This window comes from Phyllobates terribilis, unplaced genomic scaffold (assembly GCF_046119375.1).
Source record: "Phyllobates terribilis strain yellow unplaced genomic scaffold, ASM4611937v1 Scaffold_182__1_contigs__length_3807330, whole genome shotgun sequence".
NCBI lineage: Eukaryota > Metazoa > Chordata > Amphibia > Anura > Dendrobatidae > Phyllobates > Phyllobates terribilis.
Window position 1 is genome coordinate 1,926,015 of NW_027362942.1, and position 24,986 is coordinate 1,951,000.

Here is a 24,986-nt window from a genome sequence, read left to right on the forward strand (position 1 = left end):
CTGGAACATTTCTGCATCGTGGGCACATAGCCTTAACCTTAGTCAGGCTGCATAATTTTACAACGTTAACAGGCTGCAGAGGTACAATTGTACCTTCATATATACTTCCACTGTGGGAAGACTTTCTCCTTTACTTGGTTTCAGAAACTAAAGTTCATTCAGCTACAAATGTTATGCTGATAGCTATTGGCCAGTGTTGTTACTGCCAATTAAGTTGATTCAAACTGGGAGTGGCTTCTACTTCTCTTCCTGCCTCCCTCCTCTCAGTAGCCATTTTGCTGTTCATCTCATTGCTGTGAGCACACACATTTCTAGGCGTGTGAAGTTTTCAATTTCATGGATACGAAGGTAGGAAAGTCTCACAGCATCTAACAGCCAGTTATACCTTCATTCGCCTTGTGTGGGGACAGAACAGTCATAAATTGTCTTTGAGCCTGGACTTGGCTTACATATATTTTGTATGAAACTTATCACTATAGGTATGATTTTTATACGAAAAATGGATAATAATTAGTATCTACATATTGTTTTATGATGTTTTACTTATATTCAGCACAAAATAAAGATGGTGGCTCTGTTACAATTTTCCTATTGGTCGAAAAAACAGTCGAAGATGGAATGAAAATTCTGAAACCGTATACGGTTTACATAATATATAAATGACATTTATAAATAATCACTAGAAATAATTTACTTTTTTATCTGCACTTTAGAATCGAGTTTCATTCTACTTGCCACGTGTTACTGAACTAAATTACGAAGCCAAAATTCATCTACCAAGTCATCATGAGTGATAGTGATGCTGGATCTAGTTTCCGCCATAATCCAAGAAAACATGTTTGCAGGTTAGTATCATTCTGTGAAAAGCCAATAATGTAGTATTTCGGAAAATTATTTATTTTTCATATTTACAGATTTACGTCTGATGAAATAATGCGAATGCTAGAAGAATCTGATTCTGAGCATGAGGAAGAACCATATGTTGCATCTGATGATGAAAACTATGTACCACAAGTGGATGTTACTGAAGAAGATTCAGACATTGAACAAGAAATGGTCATAGAGCAGGAAAAAGAATACAACTCAGACGAAAGTGTTGAGGATGAGTCTGTGCCTCAAAGTGCAGGCAACATTTGGACTGCTAAGGATAAAACTCAATTGTGTAGTGATCCACTGCCAAATGCACAAACAGAGTCTCGTAATGTCCTACGACAAAGAGGTGGCCCTGCAGCAATCAGCAACCTGTATACAGCAAAAGAGCTATTCAAGTCAATCATGACTCCCGAGATGTGTGACATCATATTACGAGAAACGAATCGAAAGGCCAAGAGAGTTTGTGATGCTTACAACAACGAACTGGTACAACGTTTTCCTGATTCTTCTGAACGGCCACCACAAAAAACATTCAAGCAATTTACTGAAACTGAACTCCATGCATTTTTGGGCATACGGATTACTGCTGATGTGCACAGACACAACAAAGAGAATCTGGAGGAAATGTGTAATGTTGCTGCTCTGCCTCTTATACGTGCAGCCATGTCTCGTGACCGCTTCAAGATGATACTCAGATTTATCAGATTTGACAACGAAAATACACGTGCAGAACGTGTGCAAACAGATAAAGCTGCACCAATACGGGACATCTGGACAATGCTGAACAGAAATCTGGAGAGAGCCTACAAGCCATATAATTGTATCACCGTCAACGAGCAATTATTTCCATTTAGAGGCCATACTAAATTTACCCAGTATATACCTTCAAAACCAGCTAAATATGGAATAAAGATTTTCTGGGCTTGTGACTCGTAAAACGCCGACCCACTACAAGGTCAGCTCTACACTGGGAAACCAACTGATGGTCCTCGACAAGTAAACATTGGTGAACGAACAGTATTGGACCTAGTGAGCTCGTATAAAGGCTCTGGAAGAAATATCACCACCGATAACTTCTTTACAACCATGGAACTAGCTAAGGTATTGAACTCCTGGAACATGACACTAGTTGGTACAGTGAGAAAAAACAAAAGGTTCCTACCTAGCAACATGCAGCCTGCCAAAGAAAGGCCTGTAAACTCGACAAATTTTGCAACAGTCTGTTCATATGTACCAAAGAAGAACAAATCAGTCATGCTTCTATCATCTATGCACATGACGGGAGAAGTTGAAGAGACACTAGCAGCCAAGCCAGAGATAATAAAATACTACAACAAAACAAAAGGCGGAGTTGATGTTATGGATAAAATGTTGGGAGAGTACACTGTGAAACGACGAACATTACGTTGGCCTCTGGCATTTTTCTACAATATGATTGACGTCACTGGGTTAGCATCCTACATCATCTACAGAGAACACAATCCAAGCTTCAGGACAAAGGACCAACGAAGAAAGTTCCTGAAAGATCTCGCAAATCAGCTGTGTATGCCTGCAATTGAAGATCGTAGTACAAACCGAATGATGATGACAAACCATTTTCTTCGGGGTGCAGTAGAAATGGTGCTTGGACGATGCATTCTGGTAGCATCGCAAGCAGCAGCTGGCCCTCAAATACCTCATGGTAGTCGTGGACCCTCCCCTGTTGTTGGTAGTTGCTATGTCTGCCGAGACCTGAGGCGAAAACAACGCAAGACTAGAAAGTCTTGTGTGGTTTGTGTGAAACCCATTTGCGATGAACACTCGGTAGCAAAGACAACATGCATTACTTGCGAAGAAAATCAATAAAAAAAGTTTCTTACATTTTCTTTTATATTGTAAATGAACAGTTTTTTTACTTGTTTATAATAAAATAGCATTATCATTAAAAAAAATATTATTCTTTTTTCCTTGCATTATCTTCATTCAAAATATATGAGGGTACATTTGTACCTATGCAGCTTGTTATGGATGCAAAAATATCTCGACCCCTTATCTCGGAAGGGGGTGGAGATATTTTATTGAAATTTGGCCAATATATTCTGGACCGAAACTGCAGAGATGTCACGAAATTTCAGCCCTCTACGGCTTTTCGAAAAAAAGTTATTGCAATTTTAAAACGGAATAGTTACAATTGTACCTACTCAGCCGGACAAAGGTTAAGAACGACTCTGTTATTTCCAATTAAAATGCTTTTTTTCCCCCAATTAAAATATCTGCAGCATGAGGTGATGTAAAGCCTGTAAAGACATTCCCCTTTCATATCTCTGTTGCTGCAATAAATATATGTGACAAATATATGAGACTCAGACAAGAATTGTACACTGTGAGGCAGTAACCGGGATTGTATACGAGGGACGTTATATATCCCCCAGAATGTGTACAGAGACCTATTAAATCCATTGGAGTGCATTGCAGTCACAGACACAGCTGCGGCTGCAATGCAGGAATGAAGGTGAGCAATGACCTGGTCAGACTACCTGGCTAAGGCAGATTAAGTAAAACCCGGCAGGGCCTTCATTTCTTGGAGGAGGTCACAGGAGGCAGTGGGGCGGCCTCCTCCCTCCAACCCGGATTTTCCAGTGGCTCTTGCCACAAGTCCTTTAAAACTCCTGCACTAAGGATTAGTGTTGTTCTGTATTGGAACCTGCTAGGAGCAGAGCAGGAAAACTCAGCAGTATTGAGTGTGGCTGAACCCACGCCTGGGAAGACTCTGCACCTGTCAGGCTCTGAGCGACCCGTCCGTTGCCCACGGCAACCGTTGTTTAAAGACTTGCGTTAACCCGGCTGTGAACCGGAGGACTGTCCTGTTTACCCGTGAGTTCCTGAATAAAGCTGTTTATGTTGGACTTGCTTGGGTCACTGCCTCAGTTACTGCACGGTGTGAACACCGCCGCCTTAGAACACTCAGACACTGGCTGTGTGTTATTTTCTTTTCTCCGATGCATCGTATTGATTCTATTTATCGAATTAGAACCAAAAATGGCAGACAGATTTAGAGATAATTATCTCAATCCAAATGAGCTCTTCTTGGAAGGGCTACCACGACATTACATGGTGCCGAAAACCGAGACGGTTAACTGGACCTCTCTGTGACCCGACTGCACGGATCTTTCCATAAATCCCTGAAATAATTCCGCGGTGAGTAGCCCTTTGTGTTACAAAGTTTCAGTGCTTTCCGGTGGTCAAAGACGGGTACATTAGTGGTCCTACAAGACCATTCTTATCAAACCTCTGCCATTGTTTGGATTTTGTGTGTATGATTGAACTTATAGAGTTATAAGATAATTTGTGTAGTATGTGGTTCAATGTGATTTTGGAGATCTATATAATTAACAATTGTTGAATGAAATTGGATGAGTAACTGAGTATAAAGGGACAAATAAGTGCTTGATTGAAATAAGAGGTCCCATTAGGTGTGAGTTGAAACAGGTGGAGTGATTGAGATACGGGACTCTACATGAAGTTAAAAAAAAAGATCACTGTGGAGTAGATGCATGAATGAATTGTCACTTGTTATTCAGGGAAAAATGCACAGAAGTGGTGCCCTGGGTGTAGTACGCCAGGCTTGAGTCCTACAGGAGTTTCATGTGGAATTTTTGGAGTTTCTGTGTTTATGCTGAACAAATGTAATAACTCTGTTAAAAACCTGCCATTATGATTTAATCTAAGTAACCCCTCCCCTTTTGTCCTAGATGTAATCTGTCTGAATCAGAGAAGGTGGACAAAGGTTTTGTAGAAAAATAACTTATTCTCCCATGACATGTTATGTTGACTAGTGGAAGTAATTACAATAACTATTGGTAATATAGTTGTTGGATTGGTATTTGTTTGGTTATGTATCAAAGTTGCATGGGTATATAAGGCTGGTTACCTGATGTTGATATTTCCTAAAATTTCCTATTCCTTCTATTGAGAACTAATTGGAAGCTGGGAGAAGTAGAGTCTTCTACGGTTAAGACTCTACGGGCACATTCAGTTCTTTGGTTAACTGCGGGCTTTAAAGTTGCAGTCATGAGGACTGGCAACTGAAAGGAAATAAGAGGTCTGAGAGGTATCCCCTTTGTCCATGTATTTGATATAGTGAAAAGACTAAGAAGGAATGGGAAAAGTGTATTTGCAATTGGCACCTTGCAGCCTTTGTGGCACCCTGCCTTATACAGGAATTGCAGATATTGTGTACAGAATCCCCGTGGGATTAAATTACTGTGTCCTGTGGGTCCCCATGTCCATGGATGTCCAAGGCTCCTCTGCCCCCATGAGGACCACGAGTCATGTACACTTTCTACCTCCTAGGATAGAGAATAAGCTGCTGGTACATGATCCACCATAGCTATAGCCAATAGCATAATACATTGGCCCTGGTCTCCTAGTGAGCTCATCGCTCATTACCCAGCTCCCAGCCCCCCTAACATTTATAATGCTTCTCCATGGTGTTGAGGAGGCATATTCGGGCTACATGGGATGATCTAGTCTCAGTCATTTTACAGTGACCCCTTATTATTGCTGCAGTGTTTCATTAACAGTTTTAGATCTATTGTCCGACTGCAGTAAGCACGAATTGCCCAGAGTGGCACAGTCTTTTTTTTTTTTTTTTTTTTTTTTTTTTAAAGGAAAAAGCCCAGAGTGCTGAAATAGAAAGCATGTCAAAGAAAGAGTTAATTACTAATTAGGTAGGACCAGTACAGAAAGAAAGGGAAGAGGGAGGGGGAGATCTTTCACTGGGAGGGACAAACTGTTACATTCATGATAGATACTGGAGCAGCCAATACAGTATTAATGAAAGAATACAGATCAGAAGGTATACTGTCCCCCGAATATGTCACTTGTGAAGGGGTAGAGGGGTGAGCTACTAAATTACAAATGTCTCAGCCCCTTTGACTGAAATTGCATTATTCAATTTCAATTGTGATCCAGGTTTTAGTTTCCCCTGATGTATATTCTGATTTTGTTAGGGACAGACGTGTTGCAGCAAATTGGAGCCTGCATAGCCTGCAAATGGCCCCAAGATAACTAGCCCCCTTATATGAAGGCATCTTGTGTAGTCTCTTGTCCCTGACACTTCCTACAGCCCTGGACAGCACACGCTCTGAACCCTATTCCCTACATACTTGGTTGGAGAACATAACCAGCCAGCTGTGGGCATGTTACCAACTTGATTTGGGAAAACTACCCATTCCCCTATGACAGTAAAACTTAAACCCGGTGTCCATCCACCTGTATAAAGTAGTGCCCTATAAGTACTGTGGAGAATGCGATGATACATGATAACGCCGAGAGCTACAGACAGGAGGTCTTATTATCCCTATAATCTCCCCGTTTATTACATCTCCATATAACTATAAAACGCTGTGATGTTCTAAACCTAGCTATGTTATTACCAGTGGATTTAGAAAAGGGAGGGAAATATTAGAATGAGATACAGGGAGGGACTGTCAGCCAAAACCTGCCCGTTTTTTCAGACTAGCAGATGAGGAAGCTCAGTGTGACACTGACACATGAACATGACTGTCAGGCATTGATGGAGGCAGACACATAGAGCTTGTTAGATATCACTGATGTCCCCTCACTAACCCCTCTGAGTATTTTGTAGATGGTTCCAGAGCTCGGGACAGAGATCAAGGATGGTTCATCACCGGGTATGCAGTAATCCACAATAGTAAGACATTACTACATGAACCACTCTCCTCCAGCTGCTCTACGCCAGAGGCTGAGCTGAAGGCGCTCGCTGCAGCCGGCAGTCTGGGAAAAGGTAAAGAGATTCATGTATTTTCGGACTCGAGATATGTTATAAAAAGAAAAGGTCGCACATGACTTTGGTGCCATTTGGCGGAGCCATAATTTTCTGACCTCTGCGGGCAAACCTATGAAGCTGTAAAGCAGCTACTCACAGCACTCACCCTTCCCCAAAGGGCAGCTATCGGCGCACACACGGGAACAAACTTCCCTTGCAGTAGGGAATTCCTTGGCCGACCAGGTGGCTAAGGAAGCAGCACAAGTACCTCTGACTGGAATACTGGGCATAGAAGACACGGCCCCACTAGGGAACTCAGTGACCGAGAGTGTGGGAAGCTACCTTTTCACAGAGGAGACTGTCACCGCACCGGCCCCATTGGCCGTTGATCGTGAACTACTGCAGGTCTTCCGGACCCAGGCTCCCCCACACAAACAGAACGCATGGGCCAAAGCAGGTGCTGTACGGTCAGAGTCAGGGGTATGGCAGGTAAACACCAGATTTTGCCTCCCACACTGCCTGTTCCCCATGATGGCTGCCCTAGGACATTCCCCCGATGCACTACACAAAGGGTGTTATGTGTGCACTGGTGCTACAAAACTGATGCGCTTCAGGGTTCCTGAATGTGGCTACAAAGTATGCCTAGTTTGTGAGAAACATAACCCCGGTAGACCTGAGTCCCACAAAATGCACGTCAAAACCAGATTACCCGTTTCAGAGACTGCAGGAGGACTACATACAGCTACCTAAGGTGGGTACTTATGAATACATCCTGGTATGCATCGATCTCTTCCCTTGGTTGCCTGAAGCTTGAGCCGTCACCAAAGTTCAAAACAAAATTTTGATAAGTGAGGTGGTTTGTAGATATGGGGTAACCGAAACCATGGAGAGTGACAGAGACACACACTTCACTGGAGGACAGATAAACAGATCATGGCCACTCTGGAGATAGAACAGGTTTTCCATGTTCCTTATCACAAAGTAGTGGGAAGGTGGAACGCCTTAATGGTACTCTGAAGATAAAAATCTAGAAGTGAATGTAAGAAACACACTTGTCCTGGGTAGACTGCTTGCCCATTGCATTGTATTCAGTGAGGACCGCCCCAAGGTGTAATGAGCTGTCCCCGATGAAATACTGTTTGGTAGTGTCCCTGAGACAGAGTTGTGTTTCCAGCAGCAGCTGCAGCCTCTTACAGATAGCTCACTGAATATGTCTTGGAGTTGTACAAACATTTGACTGTTACTCATAACCGTGTTCTTTCCTCCATCCCAGACGCCAACTGCATAAGCGACACACACACACACACACAGGTACCAGGAGACTGGGTCTTGGTCAAGAGACATATGAGGAGACCACGGAGTCCAGATACAATGAGCCATTTTAAGTACCACTGACCACGGCCACTTCTGTCAAGCTCCAAGGCAAAGATACTTGGATCCACGCCAGTCACTGAAAAAGGTCCTGATCCCCGGCAGCAGCAAAGATGGTGACCCTGCCCCTTTGGACCATGCTGATGGCAATTGCATCCCTTGCCCTAACTCTCAATGATATACTAAAAGAGGAGAGGACCAGGAAAATAAGCTAATAAGTATCACCAAGTCCTGCTGTGAGACATAGGAACATTGTTAGAAACTAAAGCAGCTGGATATGCCCCCATAGCCCAATATCCTCTGATACAAAGCCAAATCTCGCAATGCCCCTATCCCCATATGAGGCTTTCAACTATAGCTCCTTCCATAAAGAGACTTTTAATACTGCCTGTTACGATGGAGGAAACCTCACCAGCAGTCATGAAAAACCTATTCAGATTGTGGGGTGGGTGGAGAGTTCAAGGTTACAGATAAATCTCAAGGGTAGCTTAAAACATTGGTATGAGCCAGACCTAGTACAATGTAAATTTATAACACACAAGTCTAAGAAGTTTCCAGTAAAGCATGTGATGCCCCCACTCTGAGGACTAGGAAGGGTGTGAGAGCACTTCTATGATTTTTGATGTCCAATGTTTTCAGGAAAATAACCATGGAAATTTGGACAATAACGAGTTGTGGTTTACAGATTCTGCCCAGACCTGTGAAAGACTATATGCATCTACCCTTTCATTACATGCCATCTGTCAGTGAATGGGATTTGTCCCCTCCAGGCTCCCATAGCATGGTGAAGTAGCTCATGGATAAATTGTCTGTAAATAATAAATAGGGAGGAATTGTTGTGGTAAATATTTATACTTTGGTTTTGATTATTATTTTAGACAAATCTACACTTATAAAGCTAATACTAAATTATCAAATATATGTGTTATTCATAAAAGCGATAACACAGCATTTGTAAGTAATATACAGCTGCCTTTCTGTTACATGTTCGTCTGTTTTTGTAAAGTATATCTAATAACACAGACTGGGCTTAAAAACGACTCTGTTATTTCCAATTAAAATATCTGCAGCATGAGGTAATGTAAAGCCTGTAAAGACATTTACCTTTCATATCTCTGTTTTTGTAATAAATACAGTACAGACCAAAAGTTTGGACACACCTTCTCATTTAAAGATTTTTCTGTATTTTCATGACTATGAAAATTGTACATTCACACTGAAGGCATCAAAACTATGAATTAACACATGTGGAATTATATAGATAAAAACTAAACGGTTTGCGTTTAGTTGGACCATTATTTATTTTTCAACAGGACAATGACCCCAAACACACCTCCAGGCTGTGTAAGGGCTATTTGACCAAGAAGGAGAGTGATGGGGTGCTACGCCAGATGACCTGGCCTCCACAGTCACCAGACCTGAACCCAATCGAGATGGTTTGGGGTGAGCTGGACTGCAGAGTGAAGGCAAAAGGGCCAACAAGTGCTAAGCATCTCTGGGAACTCCTTCAAGATTGTTGGAAGACCATTTCCGGTGACTACCTCTTGAAGCTCATCAAGAGAATGCCAAGAGTGTGCAAAGCAGTCATCAAAGCAAAAGGTGGCTACTTTGAAGAACCTAGAATATAAGACATATTTTCAGTTGTTTCACACTTTTTTGTTAAGTATATAATTCCACATGTGTTAATTCATAGTTTTGATGCCTTCAGTGTGAATGTACAATTTTCATAGTCATGAAAATACAGAAAAATCTTGAGAAGGTGTGTCCAAACTTTTGGTCTGTACTGTATATGTGACAAATATATGAGACTCAGACAAGAATTGTACACTCAGACACTGGCTGTGTGTTATTTTCTTTTCTCCGATGCATCGTATTGATTCTATTTATCTAATTAGAACCAAAAATGGCAGAGATAATTATCTCAATCCCAATGAGCTCTTCCTGGAAGGGCTACCACGACTGTAATAACCTGCAGAACACATACAACAGGCTCAGACTTGAACAGTAAAAATATATTCACAAAAAAAGAAATAAAAAAGTGCTTTCTTCTATGTGTGCGCTACATAAAAGAAATAATAAGGTGGCAAAACAGGAACACAAAATAAGACAATTTATCCAGCATGGAACAAAGCCTCGGCCAGTCACAAACATGGGAAAATAAAGAAATGATGGCTGCTAAAAGGAGACAAAATCTGGATGGCCAGAAAGGCCTGGTGACTAATGGGTTAACGAGACTGCACACATACACTGCCTCAGGACATGCGACCAGTGAGCACTAATCACACACAGCAGACACTCACCAGCTACGGCATCCCAGACGCGGCAGAGCTCATGATTCCATAGTCACGTGACCAGTCACGCACATTGGATAGTGGATGCTAAATCCTAGCGGTATAAAGGACCTATGATGACGTATTGACCATGTGACCAGACCCACGTGGGAGGAGCCATTGCAAGGTTAACAAGAACTGCAGTGTTTGGCCTGATAGGAAGCAGCCACAAGTCAGGGAAGATATCTGCACTGGTGATACTGTAGGTGATGAGGGCACTGAGAATGAGAGGAGCAGACTGCATGTGTTTTACAGGAGCCCTGAGCCAGTGAGCTGGATGTCGCCAATCACAGATCACATGACTTTGATGTCATCAAAGGTCCTTCATACTGCAGATTGTTGCATCTACTTTCATAAGTGACTGATCACATGACCGTGACGTCATTCAAGGTCCTATAGTCTGGAGAGAGTAACATATACAGGTGAGGTTGAGCCTTGAATGTATGGTCTCCTTCCAGGTCCTGACTGCAGCCCATACATTCTAGCTGGCTCCAATGTTATATACCTAGAAGGAGCCCATACATTGTAGCGTCTTCTTCACTAATGAGCCAGCTAGAATGTATGGGCTCCTGCCAGGTATATATTATTGGAGGCAGCAGAATGTATGGGCTCCTGCCAGGTATATATTATTGGAGGCAGCAGAATGTATGGACTCCTGTCAGGTATATATTATTGGAGGCAGCAGAATGTATGGGCTCCTGTCAGGTATATATTATTGTAGGCAGCAGAATGTATGGGCTCCTGTCAGGTATATATTATTGGAGGTAGGAGAATGTATGGGCTCCTGTCAGGTATATATTATTGGAGGCAGGAGAATGTATGGGCTCCTGTCAGGTATATATTATTGGAGGCAGCAGAATGTATGGGCTTCTGCCAGGTATATATTACTGGAGGCAGGAGAATGTATGGACTCCTGTCAGGTATATATTATTGGAGGCAGCAGAATGTATGGGCTTCTGTCAGGTATATATTATTGGAGGCAGCAGAATGTAAGGGCTCCTGTCAGGTATATATTATTGGAGGCAGGAGAATGTATGGGCTCCTGTCAGGTATATATTATTGGAGGCAGCAGAATGTATGTACTCCTGTCAGGTATATATTATTGGAGGCAGGAGAATGTATGGGCTCCTGTCAGGTATATATTATTGGAGGCAGGAGAATGTATGGGCTCCTGTCAGGTATATATTATTGGAGGCAGCAGAATGTATGGGCTCCTGTCAGGTATATATTATTGGAGGCAGCAGAATGTATGGGCTTCTGTCAGGTATATATTATTGGAGGCAGCAGAATGTAAGGGCTCCTGTCAGGTGTATATTATTGGAGGCAGCAGAATCTATGGGCTTCTGTCAGGTATATATTATTGGAGGCAGCAGAATGTATGGGCTCCTGTCAGGTATATATTATTGTAGGCAGCAGAATGTAAGGGCTCCTGTCAGGTATATATTACTGGAGGCAGGAGAATGTATGGGCTCCTATCAGGTATATATTATTGGAGGCAGGAGAATGTATGGGCTCCTGTCAGGTATATATTACTGGAGGCAGGAGAATGTATGGGCTCCAGTCAGGTATATATTATTGGAGGCAGGAGAATGTATGGGCTCGAGTCAGGTATATATTATTGGAGGCAGGAGAATGTATGGGCTCCTGCCAGGTATATATTACTGGAGGCAGGAGAATGTATGGGCTCCAGTCAGGTATATATTACTGGAGGCAGCAGAATGTATGGGCTCCTTTCAGGTATATATTATTGGAGGCAGCAGAATGTATGGGCTCCTTTCAGGTATATATTATTGGAGGCAGCAGAATGTATGGGCTCCTGTCAGGTATATATTACTGGAGGCAGGAGAATGTATAGGCTCCAGTCAGGTATATATTATTGGAGGCAGGAGAATGTATGGGCTCCTGCCAGGTATATATTACTGGAGGCAGGAGAATGTATGGGCTCCTGCCAGGTATATATTACTGGAGGCAGGAGAATGTATGGGCTCCTGTCAGGTATATATTATTGGAGGCAGCAGAATGTATGGGCTCCTGTCAGGTATATATTATTGGAGGCAGCAGAATGTATGGGCTCCTGTCAGGTATATATTATTGGAGGCAGCAGAATGTATGGGCTCCAGTCAGGTATATATTATTGGAGGCAGGAGAATGTATGGGCTCCTGCCAGGTATATATTACTGGAGGCAGGAGAATGTATGGGCTCCTGTCAGGTATATATTATTGGAGGCAGGAGAATGTATGGGCTCCAGTCAGGTATATATTATTGGAGGCAGCAGAATGTATGGGCTCCTGTCAGGTATATATTATTGGAGTCACCAGAATGTATGGGCTCCTGTCGGGTATATATTATTGGAGGCAGCAGAATGTATGGGCTCCTGTCGGGTATATATTATTGGAGGCAGGAGAATGTATGGGCTCCTGTCAGGTATATATTATTGGAGGCAGGAGAATGTATGGGCTCCTGTCAGGTATATATTATTGGAGGCAGCAGAATGTATGGGCTCCTGTCAGGTATATATTATTGGAGTCACCAGAATGTATGGGCTCCTGTCAGGTATATATTATTGGAGGCAGCAGAATGTATGGGCTCCTGTCAGGTATATATTATTGGAGGCAGCAGAATGTATGGGCTCCTGTCAGGTATATATTATTGGAGGCAGGAGAATGTATGGGCTCCTGTCAGGTATATATTATTGGAGTCACCAGAATGTATGGGCTCCTGTCAGGTATATATTATTGGAGGCAGGAGAATGTATGGGCTCCTGTCAGGTATATATTATTGGAGGCAGGAGAATGTATGGGCTCCTGTCAGGTATATATTATTGGAGGCAGCAGAATGTATGGGCTCCTGTCAGGTATATATTATTGGAGGCAGCAGAATCTATGGGCTCCTTTCAGGTATATATTATTGGAGGCAGCAGAATGTATGGACTCCTGTCAGGTATATATTATTGGAGGCAGGAGAATGTATGGGCTCCTGTCAGGTATATATTATTGGAGGCAGGAGAATGTATGGGCTCCTGTCAGGTATATATTATTGGAGGCAGCAGAATCTATGGGCTCCTTTCAGGTATATATTATTGGAGGCAGCAGAATGTATGGACTCCTGTCAGGTATATATTATTGGAGGCAGGAGAATGTATGGGCTCCTGTCAGGTATATATTATTGGAGGCAGGAGAATGTATGGACTCCTGTCAGGTATATATTATTGGAGGCAGGAGAATGTATGGGCTCCTGTCAGGTATATATTATTCTTGGCAGGAGAATGTATGGGCTCCTGTCAGGTATATATTATTGGAGGCAGCAGAATGTATGGGCTCCTGTCAGGTATATATTATTGGAGGCAGCAGAATGTATGGGCTCCTGTCAGGTATATATTATTGGAGGCAGCAGAATGTATGGGCTCCTGTCAGGTATATATTATTGGAGTCACCAGAATGTATGGGCTCCTGTCAGGTATATATTATTGGAGGCAGCAGAATGTATGGGCTCCTGTCAGGTATATATTATTGGAGGCAGGAGAATGTATGGGCTCCTGTCAGGTATATATTATTGGAGGCAGGAGAATGTATGGGCTCCTGTCAGGTATATATTATTGGAGGCAGGAGAATGTATGGGCTCCTGTCAGGTATATATTATTGGAGGCAGCAGAATGTATGGGCTCCTGTCAGGTATATATTATTGGAGGCAGCAGAATGTATGGGCTCCTGTCAGGTATATATTATTGGAGGCAGCAGAACGTATGGGCTCCTGTCAGGTATATATTATTGGAGGCAGGAGAATGTATGGGCTCCTGTCAGGTATATATTATTGGAGGCAGCAGAATGTATGGGCTCCTGTCAGGTATATATTATTGGAGGCAGCAGAATGTATGGGCTCCTGTCAGGTATATATTATTGGAGGCAGCAGAATGTATGGGCTCCTGTCAGGTATATATTATTGGAGGCAGCAGAATGTATGGGCTCCTGTCAGGTATATATTATTGGAGGCAGCAGAATGTATGGGCTCCTGTCAGGTATATATTATTGGAGGCAGCAGAATGTATGGGCTCCTGTCAGGTATATATTATTGGAGGCAGCAGAATGTATGGGCTCCTGTCAGGTATATATTATTGGAGGCAGCAGAATGTATGGCCTCCTGTCAGGTATATATTATTGGAGGCAGCAGAATGTATGGCCTCCTGTCAGGTATATATTATTGGAGGCAGCAGAATGTATGGACTCCTGTCAGGTATATATTATTGGAGGCAGCAGAATGTATGGGCTCCTGTCAGGTATATATTATTGGAGGCAGCAGAATCTATGGGCTCCTGTCAGGTATATATTATTGGAGGCAGCAGAATGTATGGGCTCCTGTCAGGTATATATTATTGGAGGCAGCAGAATGTATGGGCTCCTGTCAGGTATATATTATTGGAGGCAGGAGAATGTATGGGCTCCTGCCAGGTATATATTACTGGAGGCAGCAGAATCTATGGGCTCCTGTCAGGTATATATTATTGGAGGCAGCAGAATGTATGGGCTCCTGTCAGGTATATATTATTGGAGGCAGCAGAATGTATGGACTCCTGTCAGGTATATATTATTGGAGGCAGGAGAATGTATGGGCTCCTGCCAGGTATATATTACTGGAGGCAGGAGAATGTATGGGCTCCTTTCAGGTATATATTATTGGAGGCAGCAGAATGTATGGGCTCCTGTCAGGTATATATTACTGGAGGCAGGAGAATGTATGGGCTCCAGTCAGGTATATATTATTGGAGGCAGGAGAATGTATGGGCTCCTGCCAGGTATATATTACTGGAGGCAGGAGAATGTATGGGCTCCTTTCAGGTATATATTATTGGAGGCAGCAGAATGTATGGGCTCCTGTCAGGTATATATTACTGGAGGCAGGAGAATGTATGGGCTCCAGTCAGGTATATATTATTGGAGGCAGGAGAATGTATGGGCTCCTGCCAGGTATATATTACTGGAGGCAGGAGAATGTATTGGCTCCTGTCAGGTATATATTATTGGAGGCAGGAGAATGTATGGGCTCCTGCCAGGTATATATTATTGGAGGCAGCAGAATGTATGGGCTCCTGTCAGGTATATATTACTGGAGGCAGGAGAATGTATGGGCTCCAGTCAGGTATATATTATTGGAGGCAGCAGAATGTATGGGCTCCTGTCAGGTATATATTATTGGAGGCAGCAGAATCTATGGGCTCCTGTCAGGTATATATTATTGGAGGCAGCAGAATGTATGGGCTCCTGTCGGGTATATATTATTGGAGGCAGCAGAATGTATGGGCTCCTGTCAGGTATATATTATTGGAGGCAGCAGAATGTATGGGCTCCTGTCAGGTATATATTATTGGAGGCAGCAGAATCTATGGGCTCCTGTCAGGTATATATTACTGGAGGCAGGAGAATGTATGGTCTCCTGTCAGGTATATATTATTGGAGGCAGCAGAATGTATGGGCTCCTGTCAGGTATATATTATTGGAGGCAGCAGGATGTATGGGCTCCTACCAGGTATATATTATTGGAGGCAGCAGAATGTATGGGCTCCTGTCAGGTATATATTATTGGAGGCAGCAGAATGTATGGGCTCCTGTCAGGTATATATTATTGGAGTCACCAGAATGTATGGGCTCCCGTCAGGTATATATTATTGGAGGCAGCAGAATGTATGGGCTCCCGTCAGGTATATAATATTGGAGGCAGCAGAATGTATGGACTCCTGTCAGGTATATATTATTGGAGGCAGCAGAATGTATGGGCTCCTGTCAGGTATATATTATTGGAGGCAGCAGAATGTATGGACTCCTGTCAGGTATATATTATTGGAGGCAGCAGAATGTATGGACTCCTGTCAGGTATATATTATTGGAGGCAGCAGAATGTATGGGCTCCTGTCAGGTATATATTATTGGAGGCAGCAGAATGTATGGGCTCCTGTCAGGTATATATTATTGGAGGCAGCAGAATGTATGGGCTCCTGTCAGGTATATATTATTGGAGGCAGCAGAATGTATGGATTCCTGTCAGGTATATATTATTGGAGGCAGCAGAATGTATGGGCTCCTGTCAGGTATATATTATTGGAGGCAGCAGAATGTATGGGCTCCTGTCAGGTATATATTATTGGAGGCAGCAGAATGTATGGGCTCCTGTCAGGTATATATTATTGGAGTCACCAGAATGTATGGGCTCCTGTCGGGTATATATTATTGGAGGCAGCAGAATGTATGGGCTCCTGTCAGGTATATATTATTGGAGGCAGGAGAATGTATGGGCTCCTGTCAGGTATATATTATTGGAGGCAGGAGAATGTATGGGCTCCTGTCAGGTATATATTATTGGAGGCAGCAGAATGTATGGGCTCCTGTCAGGTATATATTATTGGAGGCAGCAGAATGTATGGGCTCCTGTCAGGTATATATTATTGGAGGCAGCAGAATGTATGGGCTCCTGTCAGGTATATATTATTGGAGGCAGGAGAATGTATGGGCTCCTGTCAGGTATATATTATTGGAGGCAGGAGAATGTATGGGCTCCTGTCAGGTATATATTATTGGAGTCACCAGAATGTATGGGCTCCTGTCAGGTATATATTATTGGAGTCACCAGAATGTATGGGCTCCTGTCAGGTATATATTATTGGAGGCCGGAGAATGTATGGGCTCCTGTCAGGTATATATTATTGGAGGCAGCAGAATGTATGGGCTCCTGTCAGGTATATATTATTGGAGGCAGCAGAATCTATGGGCTCCTTTCAGGTATATATTATTGGACGCAGGAGAATGTATGGACTCCTGTCAGGTATATATTATTGGAGGCAGCAGAATGTATGGGCTCCTGTCAGGTATATATTATTGGAGGCAGCAGAATCTATGGGCTCCTTTCAGGTATATATTATTGGAGGCAGCAGAATGTATGGACTCCTGTCAGGTATATATTATTGGAGGCAGGAGAATGTATGGGCTCCTGTCAGGTATATATTATTGGAGGCAGGAGAATGTATGGGCTCCTGTCAGGTATATATTATTGGAGGCAGCAGAATCTATGGGCTCCTTTCAGGTATATATTATTGGAGGCAGCAGAATGTATGGACTCCTGTCAGGTATATATTATTGGAGGCAGGAGAATGTATGGGCTCCTGTCAGGTATATATTATTGGAGGCAGGAGAATGTATGGACTCCTGTCAGGTATATATTATTGGAGGCAGGAGAATGTATGGGCTCCTGTCAGGTATATATTATTCTTGGCAGGAGAATGTATGGGCTCCTGTCAGGTATATATTATTGGAGGCAGCAGAATGTATGGGCTCCTGTCAGGTATATATTATTGGAGGCAGCAGAATGTATGGGCTCCTGTCAGGTATATATTATTGGAGGCAGCAGAATGTATGGGCTCCTGTCAGGTATATATTATTGGAGTCACCAGAATGTATGGGCTCCTGTCAGGTATATATTATTGGAGGCAGCAGAATGTATGGGCTCCTGTCAGGTATATATTATTGGAGGCAGCAGAGTGTATGGGCTCCCGTCAGGTATATAATATTGGAGGCAGCAGAATGTATGGACTCCTGTCAGGTATATATTATTGGAGGCAGCAGAATGTATGGACTCCTGTCAGGTATATATTATTGGAGGCAGCAGAATGTATGGGCTCCTGTCAGGTATATATTATTGGAGGCAGCAGAATGTATGGACTCCTGTCAGGTATATATTATTGGAGGCAGCAGAATGTATGGGCTCCTGTCAGGTATATATTATTGGAGGCAGCAGAATGTATGGGCTCCTGTCAGGTATATATTATTGGAGGCAGCAGAATGTATGGGCTCCTGTCAGGTATATATTATTGGAGGCAGCAGAATGTATGGATTCCTGTCAGGTATATATTATTGGAGGCAGCAGAATGTATGGGCTCCTGTCAGGTATATATTATTGGAGGCAGCAGAATGTATGGGCTCCTGTCAGGTATATATTATTGGAGGCAGCAGAATGTATGGGCTCCTGTCAGGTATATATTATTGGAGTCACCAGAATGTATGGGCTCCTGTCAGGTATATATTATTGGAGGCAGGAGAATGTATGGGCTCCTGTCAGGTATATATTATTGGAGGCAGGAGAATGTATGGGCTCCTGTCAGGTATATATTATTGGAGGCAGCAGAATGTATGGGCTCCTGTCAGGTATATATTATTGGAGTCACCAGAATGTATGGGCTCCTGTCAGGTATATATTATTGGAGGCAGCAGAATGTATGGGCTCCTGTCAGGTATATATTATTGGAGGCAGGAGAATGTATGGGCTCCTGTCAGGTATATATTATTGGAGGCAGCAGAATGTATGGGCTCCTGTCAGGTATATATTATTGGAGGCAGGAGAATGTATGGGCTCCTGTCAGGTATATATTATTGGAGGCAGGAGAATGTATGGGCTCCTGTCAGGTATATATTATTGGAGGCAGCAGAATGTATGGGCTCCTGTCAGGTATATATTATTGGAGGCAGCAGAATCTATGGGCTCCTTTCAGGTATATATTATTGGACGCAGGAGAATGTATGGACTCCTGTCAGGTATATATTATTGGAGGCAGCAGAATGTATGGGCTCCTGTCAGGTATATATTATTGGAGGCAGCAGAATCTATGGGCTCCTTTCAGGTATATATTATTGGAGGCAGCAGAATGTATGGACTCCTGTCAGGTATATATTATTGGAGGCAGGAGAATGTATGGGCTCCTGTCAGGTATATATTATTGGAGGCAGGAGAATGTATGGGCTCCTGTCAGGTATATATTATTGGAGGCAGCAGAATCTATGGGCTCCTTTCAGGTATATATTATTGGAGGCAGCAGAATGTATGGACTCCTGTCAGGTATATATTATTGGAGGCAGGAGAATGTATGGGCTCCTGTCAGGTATATATTATTGGAGGCAGGAGAATGTATGGACTCCTGTCAGGTATATATTATTGGAGGCAGGAGAATGTATGGGCTCCTGTCAGGTATATATTATTCTTGGCAGGAGAATGTATGGGCTCCTGTCAGGTATATATTATTGGAGGCAGCAGAATGTATGGGCTCCTGTCAGGTATATATTATTGGAGGCAGCAGAATGTATGGGCTCCTGTCAGGTATATATTATTGGAGGCAGCAGAATGTATGGGCTCCTGTCAGGTATATATTATTGGAGTCACCAGAATGTATGGGCTCCTGTCAGGTATATATTATTGGAGTCACCAGAATGTATGGGCTCCTGTCAGGTATATATTATTGGAGGCAGGAGAATGTATGGGCTCCTGTCAGGTATATATTATTGGAGTCACCAGAATGTATGGGCTCCTGTCAGGTATATATTATTGGAGGCAGCAGAATGTATGGGCTCCTGTCAGGTATATATTATTGGAGGCAGGAGAATGTATGGGCTCTTACCAGGTATATATTATTGGAGTCAGCAGAATGTATGGGCTCCTGTCGGGTATATATTATTGGAGGCAGCAGAATGTATGGGCTCCTGTCAGGTATATATTATTGGAGGCAGGAGAATGTATGGGCTCCTGTCAGGTATATATTATTGGAGGCAGCAGAATGTATGGGCTCCTGTCAGGTATATATTATTGGAGGCAGCAGAATGTATGGGCTCCTGTCAGGTATATATTATTGGAGGCAGCAGAATGTATGGGCTCCTGTCAGGTATATATTATTGGAGGCAGCAGAATGTATGGGCTCCTGTCAGGTATATATTATTGGAGGCAGGAGAATGTATGGGCTCCTGTCAGGTATATATTATTGGAGGCAGGAGAATGTATGGGCTCCTGTCAGGTATATATTATTGGAGTCACCAGAATGTATGGGCTCCTGTCAGGTATATATTATTGGAGGCAGGAGAATGTATGGGCTCCTGTCAGGTATATATTATTGGAGGCAGGAGAATGTATGGGCTCCTGTCAGGTATATATTATTGGAGGCAGCAGAATGTATGGGCTCCTGTCAGGTATATATTATTGGAGGCAGCAGAATCTATGGGCTCCTTTCAGGTATATATTATTGGACGCAGGAGAATGTATGGACTCCTGTCAGGTATATATTATTGGAGGCAGCAGAATGTATGGGCTCCTGTCAGGTATATATTATTGGAGGCAGCAGAATCTATGGGCTCCTTTCAGGTATATATTATTGGAGGCAGCAGAATGTATGGACTCCTGTCAGGTATATATTATTGGAGGCAGCAGAATGTATGGGCTCCTGTCAGGTATATATTATTGGAGGCAGGAGAATGTATGGGCTCCTGTCAGGTATATATTATTGGAGGCAGCAGAATCTATGGGCTCCTTTCAGGTATATATTATTGGAGGCAGCAGAATGTATGGACTCCTGTCAGGTATATATTATTGGAGGCAGGAGAATGTATGGGCTCCTGTCAGGTATATATTATTGGAGGCAGGAGAATGTATGGACTCCTGTCAGGTATATATTATTGGAGGCAGGAGAATGTATGGGCTCCTGTCAGGTATATATTATTCTTGGCAGGAGAATGTATGGGCTCCTGTCAGGTATATATTATTGGAGGCAGCAGAATGTATGGGCTCCTGTCAGGTATATATTATTGGAGGCAGCAGAATGTATGGGCTCCTGTCAGGTATATATTATTGGAGGCAGCAGAATGTATGGGCTCCTGTCAGGTATATATTATTGGAGTCACCAGAATGTATGGGCTCCTGTCAGGTATATATTATTGGAGGCAGCAGAATGTATGGGCTCCTGTCAGGTATATATTATTGGAGGCAGGAGAATGTATGGGCTCCTGTCAGGTATATATTATTGGAGTCACCAGAATGTATGGGCTCCTGTCAGGTATATATTATTGGAGGCAGCAGAATGTATGGGCTCCTGTCAGGTATATATTATTGGAGGCAGGAGAATGTATGGGCTCCTTTCAGGTATATATTATTGGACGCAGGAGAATATATGGGCTCCTACCAGGTATATATTATTGGAGTCAGCAGAATGTATGGGCTCCTGTCAGGTATATATTATTGGAGGCAGAAGAATGTATGGGCTCCAGTCAGGTATATATTATTGGAGGCAGCAGAATGTATGGGCTCCTGTCAGGTATATATTATTGGAGGCAGCAGAATGTATGGACTCCTGTCAGGTATATATTATTGGAGTCACCAGAATGTATGGGCTCCTGTCAGGTATATATTATTGGAGGCAGCAGAATGTATGGGCTCCTGTCAGGTATATCTTATTGGAGGCAGCAGAATGTATGGGCTCCTGTCAGGTATATATTATTGGAGGCAGCAGAATGTATGGGCTCCTGTCAGGTATATATTATTGGAGGCAGGAGAATGTATGGGCTCCTGTCCGGTATATATTATTGGAGGCAGGAGAATGTATGGGCTCCTGTCAGGTATATATTATTGGAGGCAGCAGAATGTATGGGCTCCTGTCAGGTATATATTATTGGAGGCAGGAGAATGTATGGGCTCCTGTCAGGTATATATTATTGGAGGCAGCAGAATGTATGGGCTCCTGTCAGGTATATATTATTGGAGGCAGCAGAATGTATGGGCTCCTTTCAGGTATATATTATTGGAGGCAGGAGAATATATGGGCTCCTACCAGGTATATATTATTGGAGTCAGCAGAACGTATGGGCTCCTGTCAGGTATATATAATTGGAGGCAGAAGAATGTATGGGCTCCAGTCAGGTATATATTATTGGAGGCAGCAGAATGTATGGGCTCCTGTCAGGTATATATTATTGGAGGCAGCAGAATGTATGGGCTCCTGTCAGGTATATATTATTGGAGTCACCAGAATGTATGGGCTCCTGTCAGGTATATATTATTGGAGGCAGCAGAATGTATGGGCTCCTGTCAGGTATATCTTATTGGAGGCAGCAGAATGTATGGGCTCCTGTCAGGTATATATTATTGGAGGCAGCAGAATGTATGGGCTCCTGTCAGGTATATATTATTGGAGGCAGCAGAATGTATGGGCTCCTGTCAGGTATATATTATTGGAGGCAGCAGAATGTATGGCCTCCTGTCAGGTATATATTATTGTAGGCAGCAGAATGTATGGCCTCCTGTCAGGTATATATTATTGGAGGCAGCAGAATGTATGGACTCCTGTCGGGTATATATTATTGGAGGCAGCAGAATGTATGGGCTCCTGTCGGGTATATATTATTGGAGGCAGCAGAATGTATGGGCTCCTGTCGGGTATATATTATTGGAGGCAGCAGAATGTATGGGCTCCAGTCGGGTATATATTATTGGAGGCAGGAGAATGTATGGGCTCCTGTCAGGTATGTATTATTGGAGGCAGCAGAATGTATGGGCTCCTGTCAGGTATATATTATTGGAGGCAGCAGAATGTATGGGCTCCTGTCAGGTATATATTATTGGAGGCAGCAGAATGTATGGGCTCCTGTCAGGTATATATTATTGGAGGCAGCAGAATGTATGAGCTCCTGTCAGATATATATTATTGGAGGCAGCAGAATGTATGGGCTCCTGTCAGGTATATATTATTGGAGGCAGCAGAATCTATGGGCTCCTGTCAGGTATATATTATTGGAGGCAGCAGAATCTATGGGCTCCTGTCAGGTATATATTATTGGAGGCAGCAGAATGTATGGACTCCTGTCAGGTATATATTATTGGAGGCAGCAGAATGTATGGGCTCCTGTCAGGTATATATTATTGGAGGCAGCAGAATGTATGGACTCCTGTCAGGTATATATTATTGGAGGCAGGAGAATGTATGGCCTCCTGTCAGGTATATATTATTGGAGGCAGCAGAATGTATGGACTCCTGTCAGGTATATATTATTGGAGGCAGCAGAATGTATGGGCTCCTGTCAGGTATATATTATTGGAGGCAGCAGAATGTATGGGCTCCTGTCAGGTATATATTATTGGAGGCAGCAGAATGTATGGGCTCCTGTCAGGTATATATTATTGGAGGCAGCAGAATGTATGGGCTCCTGTCAGGTATATATTATTGGAGGCAGCAGAATGTATGGGCTCCTGTCAGGTATATATTATTGGAGGCAGCAGAATCTATGGGCTCCTGTCAGGTATATATTATTAGAGGCAGCAGAATGTATGGGCTCCTGTCAGGTATATCTTGGAGGGCAGACCGTCGGACCTCAGGCTAGCAGGCAGGTAGCAGAGGAGCGCTCCCAGGTGAGCGGGCAAGCTGGTCCTTAGACAGACTGACAGGAGTCGGTAGGCAGACCGTCGGACCTCAGGCTAGCAGGCAGGTAAGCAGAATATCAGGCAGGAATCAGACAGCAAACTGGCAGGAATCTGGCAGGTAACTGGCAACGGGACCTGAGGGCTGAAGCAGAGTAGTGAACAGTGCAACAACATTGCTCGGGCACCTCCATTTTGCAGGAGGTGCCTTATATATGGTGAAGTCCTCCGGCCATTGGCCGGGGACTCCTTAGGACGGCGCGCGCGGCCCCTTTAAGAGGGAGGGAGGGAGCGCGCGCGCGCGCCCTAAGCACAGTGGCCGGGAAGGAGCGCGCGCTGCCAGCAGAGCGGGAGGAGGACGTCGGGCTCGGAGCAGAGGGGTGAGGGGAACAGCGTCCCTGCCTAGCAGAGGGCAGGGACGCCGGCGCTACAGTACCCCCCCCTTTAGCCCCCCCTTTTTTAGGCCAGAGAGAAATTTAGCTAGGATGAGAGGGGCATGGATGTTCTCCCGGGGCTCCCACGTTCTCTCTTCAGGACCAACCCCCTTCCAATCTACTAGAAAAAAGGTCTTCCCTCTTACCCTTTTGGTGGCCAGAATGTTCTCTACCTCAAATTCGTTTTCAGCGGAAACCGGAGCAGGAGGCGTACCTGTAGACTTGGAAAAAGAGTTAAGTACCACGGGTTTGAGGAGAGATACATGGAAAGAGTTAGGGATCCGCAAGTTGGCCGGGAGTTTCAATTTATAGGCCACCGGGTTGATCTGACTGATGACCTCCAGAGGACCGATGAGCCGAGGCCCTAACTTATAGGAAGGAATCTTGAGCCGGATATACTTGGACGAGAGCCAGACCTTATCCCCTGGACGGAATTGAGGAGGATCCAGACGTTTTTTGTCAGCATGTCTTTTCATACGCTCGGATGACAGAAGGAGTGCGGATCGGGTACTCTCCCATATGGAGGAAAATTTGTTAACAAGAGATTCCGCAGCCGGATTGTCCACCGAGGTGGAGACTGGAAATGGGATCCGAGGATGCTGACCGAAGACAACAAAAAACGGGGATTTGGAGGAAGATTCGCTCTCGTGATTGTTGTAAGAAAATTCGGCCCATGGCAGGAGATCCACCCAGTCTGAATGGTGGGCATTAACGAAGTGCCGGAGGTAACTGGTCAGGTTCTGATTGATCCGCTCCACTTGACCATTAGACTGTGGGTGGTAAGCGGAGGAGAAGTCCAGGGTGACGTCTAGCAGTTTACAAGTGGCTCTCCAGAAGCGTGAGGTGAACTGTACCCCACGATCCGACACGATGTGGAGGGGCAGGCCATGAAGACGGAAGATGTGGTGGATAAAGTCTTTAGCCAGCTCGGGTGCAGACGGGAGACCTGGCAGGGGAACGAAATGAGCCATCTTGGAAAAGCGGTCAGCGACCACCCAAAT

General features: G+C 43.8%; 2 protein-coding genes across 10 annotated transcripts in view; one reads left to right on the forward strand and one right to left on the reverse strand.

Moving 5' to 3' along the window:
* The window catches only part of LOC141212712 (uncharacterized), a 159,338-nt gene extending 148,899 nt beyond the window's left edge, over positions 1-10,439 (reverse strand). For 5 of the 7 annotated variants that reach the window (XM_073665017.1, XM_073665013.1, XM_073665019.1 and 2 more), the window contains exon 1: positions 10,315-10,439. The gene's annotated coding sequence lies outside the window, so the exon portion shown is untranslated. The remainder of the gene's footprint in view (positions 1-10,314) is intronic. The other 2 variants (XM_073665021.1, XM_073665016.1) reach the window with 2 other exon arrangements.
* LOC141212709 (uncharacterized) overlaps positions 10,438-24,986 on the forward strand; it is a 165,931-nt gene continuing 151,382 nt past the window's right edge. For 2 of the 3 annotated variants that reach the window (XM_073664994.1, XM_073664996.1), the window contains exon 1: positions 10,439-10,766. The gene's annotated coding sequence lies outside the window, so the exon portion shown is untranslated. Of the gene's footprint in view, positions 10,767-24,986 lie in introns of all 3 variants that reach the window. The other variant, XM_073664995.1, reaches the window with a different exon arrangement.